This window comes from Poecilia formosa, unplaced genomic scaffold (genome assembly GCF_000485575.1).
Source record: "Poecilia formosa unplaced genomic scaffold, Poecilia_formosa-5.1.2 Scaffold590, whole genome shotgun sequence".
Taxonomy (NCBI): Eukaryota; Metazoa; Chordata; class Actinopteri; order Cyprinodontiformes; family Poeciliidae; genus Poecilia; species Poecilia formosa.
Window position 1 is genome coordinate 112993 of NW_006800529.1, and position 4467 is coordinate 117459.

General features: G+C 38.9%; 1 protein-coding gene across 4 annotated transcripts in view; it reads right to left on the bottom strand.

Annotated features, from left to right (window-relative positions):
* Positions 1-4467, bottom strand: part of snx7 (sorting nexin 7) — a 48152-nt gene that overhangs the window by 7735 nt on the left and 35950 nt on the right. The gene's annotated exons all lie outside the window — the stretch shown is intronic.

Genomic DNA, 4467 nt, shown 5'->3' on the forward strand with positions numbered 1-4467 from the left:
TCGAGATGGACAAAGAACTCTGCAGCTGAAGAAGAGCCGGAGCCACAGAGCCGAAAACTGTTGTGAACATGGGGACCAACATGTGGCTTCAAATTGCACTTCTCTCACCAGCTGGGTTCGAGACCCCAAAGACAAAGACAACGACCAAGGCAAAACTGAAGATAAAGATGAAAATAAAGACAAAGGCAAAGAACAAAGGCAAAGATGAAGAACTAGTGTGTTCCTTCCATGAGACCAGCTCGTCTACATCTCGATGGACCAGAAAGATCATGAGACAAGGAGAAAGGAGCTACAGAGCTGCAAGACAAGAAGCTGAGGACCGCTACGCGCATGAGGAAGTCACTCTGAGGCCCGAGACCTGCCGCTCTAAGTCAGTACTCTTCCTGGGGTTCAAGATGCCAAACTCCGTTCGTCTCTCTCAAAGTTTCCCTTTTTTAGTTCACAGTGTCAGCAATAGGGAAAGATACGCTAGATTATTGATTTTACTTATTTGATTATTTCGGCTACTGAATTAAGCTGTACTGACCCTTGCAAAACTGCCTTACTAATAAAATAATTAGCATTAAGAAAATCTAAAAGATGTTGTGGACATTCAGTTAATGAGTCACCTTAAAGTTCTTTGATGGTTGTAAAATAGCTATGAAGTTTGATTCTGGGAGGAAAAAGTGGAAAATGTTTTATAGGTTGCTTTTAGCCAATACAACACCCTTGGGACTCGCCCGAGTCACTAAAACCTACCTGGTTCAGTAACAAGTACAAGTTGTAATATGGAGAAAGAGCAACCGTTAACAGGTGTGCTCTGTGAAGCTAGCTGATTGCGGGCTGCTCGATCTGGCTAATTCACAGGGTGAAAAAGGGTGGGACATCTGGAGGCGAGGTCGTTAGAAACCAGGCTAGTCTTTCTCGCACCCAGCTTAAACAGAATGTCCTCTATATTCTCATGTGTAGTAATACTCAGGAGTTAGAGGCTTCTCGGACCCGTTAGATGGAGAGCTGGGAAGCACATCTCCCTCCTCTCAGAAGGGGAAGTAGAGAGAGAGAGAAGAGGGGAGGGGGGTCTTGCGCAGCAACAATGTTGTAAAGTTAAATTATCATGAGCTTTATTATTTGGGCCCGGTCATTAGGGCATAGGTCATCTATGCCACAGGTGTCAAACTCCAGTCCTGGAGGGCCACTGCCCTGCAACATTTAGATGTGCCGCTGCTGCACCACATCTGAATACAATAATTAGGTGATTAGCAGGACTCTGGAGTATCTGCACAATGAGGAGGCAATTAAGCCATTTGACTCTGGTGTTTTGTACCTGTGGCACATCTAAAAACTGCCAAAATGTTTTTTCTTTGTTAGTGTCATGTTGGTGACTGAAGCCTGTTATGATGACTTCAACACATTTCATCAGATAGGTTGGCACGACTTCTAATGCTGTCCAAAAATTTTTCTAAGCTGACTAATTTTTTTAGTTATTATTTCTGACGTTTTTATGCTTTATCTTGTAAACCAGGTGGGCAGAGTAATTTGAATGAATGTGCCGGTGACACACACAGATGAGTCTGATTAATTTTGTTCACACTTTTTTTTTAAATATTTATTTATTATCCTAATGTTTCTGCTATATTTCCTGTTTTTCCTTCCAGGCTGGAAGTCTTCCTCCTTCATGTTGGCGAAAACAAGAGCAGCACCAAAGACACTTCACCATCAGTGATCACAAGACCATCCATGACCGCTTCCAATGAACTTTCAAAGCACACTTCACCTTCAGTGCAAAGTACCATGAATGTATGACCTCTGTTGTATATTCCTGTCAGTGCTGTTTGATGTTTTGAAATAAAAGTAGATTACATACTGCAACTGGTGCTGGTGTTTTTGTAGCATCTAATGTCTTTTAAAATGAATTTGGGGATTATTGATGGCCAATAGTTTTTGGGGCAAAAAAAAAGGTTTTAAAGGATCTAGTGGCTTTTATTTGGTAGTAAATTGACAAAAAAAGTGGGTAATGAGAGAAGGGGAAGAAAGGGAAGCGAACCCACAACAGCCGGATTGAAAACGAGAGCCTCCCATATGGAGGCTCCCCCCCATATGTGCTTAACCCCTGCACCACCACAGCACACTCTGCCAGTAGTATTTCAAAACTAAAATTTCTATGTTAATATATACTTTACACCGTTCTGTGTTAGATTAACACATTTATAGTGTTAACTTTTGACAAAATACACTAGTGTTGAGTAAATCAACACTGATGTGTGTTTAATTTCAACTACTGTGAGTGTTGATTCAACTATATCACAAATAATACTTTCAAAAGTGTAATTTCTACAACATCCAGAGTGGACCAATATAGACACTTTCAAAGTGTTGAATTCAACTCTGTAGGAGCTGATGGAACACTTCCAAATTTGCTGTGTAGAGATGTACAAAATATAAAAAAATAATGTATCATCTTCTTTTCACTTTAAAATTCTGTACGATTTTATATTGGCCTGTCCCATAAAACCACAATAAAATGCCTTGATGTTTGAGGTGGGAACATGAAAAAATGTGAAGAGGTTTAAGGGATCAGAGCATCTGCTTGTTACTGGAACATAAAGAAAAATGGAGCAGAGATGAGCTTTTAGAAATTCTTCCAGATCCAATGAGGTAAAACGGGACATGCAGGAGAATTTTCTTCAAAAATCATGGAGAAACAACAAAGCAATGTGGTTGGGTCAATTAAGTCCTCACTGGGAGCAGATGTCCAAGTATGTTAGCAACTCTGTCACTCAGCAGTGTGATGAGGAATTTAACCGCCAACTACATTTCACAGCTGAAGCCATGACTGGCTGATTTTGAACTGCTAGAATAAATTCAAAAACTGTAAAAAAACAAAAACAAACAAACAAACAAACAAAAAAAAACTCTATATCAGTTTCACAGTCTTTGTTAAACAAATACATTTCTCTAATATTTTCGCAAGTCATTTTTGGCAACTAAGTTTCAGCCAATGCAAATTCATCCTCTTACTAATAGAGGAGGAATTTGGAGAATTCATAGGAGAATTAGTGGAAAGGCCTGTTCAATGTTTCATGCTACAGCATCTCAATCACATTTAAGTCCAGAGTTTGATTAGACCACTCCAAAATCTTCATTTTAGTTTTAATGAGCCATTCAGGGATAGAGACTTGCAGGTTCTCAGTGTTGTTCTTTGTAACCCTTTCCAGACTGATGAATGTCAGAGACTTTCTTTTCCATGTGATTTTCTACAGATTGGGGATTGACATGCTGGTTTCTGAGATCTTTTAGTCCATTTCATGCAGTCAGGAAAGTACTGTTGAAGGGACTCTTTGATTCTTGATCTTGACATGGAAAGCCTGGGTGGTTTGGATATATGACATCATCATTTGAAAACAGATTTTTGGATTTACTCATGTTATCTTTGATGGTTATCAATATTTGTTTGACAACCAGAAACACTGAAGTTTTTTTTTTCTTTTTCACTCACTCCAACATTCTGAACCCTTTTCTCTGTGGCTCTTATGTTGCCTCCTTACCTAGACGGAATAAAAACCCTTCCAGATGCCAGTCTCTTAATAGATACTTCACGGTCATATCTCTCAGGTCCACAACATTAAATCATTCACAGACCACACATTAAAGCTATATTTTGACAGTGAGAGGCAGACTATCAAAAAGGAAATCTAGAAAATTAAGTAACATTTACATTAAAATAATATTATTTCCTCCACTGTACATTTATTTACATGTTTACCGACTGTAAAACAGTAATCATCTGGTTTTTACAACAGTGCTGCAGGAACACATGGCAGATGAATGGCTCCAGAGTTACTTAAAAGTATTCTTACTCTGCTTTGGTCTCAGCTCCTTTCTGACTGGCCAGCCTCATGTAAGATATTCACTGGTCAATCCTCAAACATCAAGTCTTTTCAGCCAAGTCATATTTAGATTTTCCTATTCAGTCAGCACAAACAATATTTCAGGCTATTATTCTGCTTGACCAAACTTCACCCAAGTGCTTCCTTTATGCCTGGATTAGTTGACCCTTCACTTGTGATCATGGAGTTGTCCTCTCTACTCATTATCTCTTTCTGAAGAGGTCTTGGTGACATCACTTAACTCTGTTAAACACACTCATGAAGAACTTCAACATGGTGTCTTTATGGATATTAGAATCTTAAAGGGTGAGAAAGGAACAAACAGCAAGCTATTGCTGCTGATGTTTGGAATATTGAAGGTATTAATAAAATGTGTGTTTTTAAACAGCTGTACTCTTCCTAATGACAGCTGGAATCAAGCCTGTCATTCAGGTCTGAAACCTTGTAGTTATACATTTTCATAAAAAGTACATAAGAGTCATCTACCTCAGCTTGCACTTAGCAATATTTTATCTTTCAAAGGATTTCTCTGGAAAGGAAAACATCTTTAACTCAGCTGCTCAGAGTGACAGTCACCTCTGATCACATTTAGTGTTTTTTT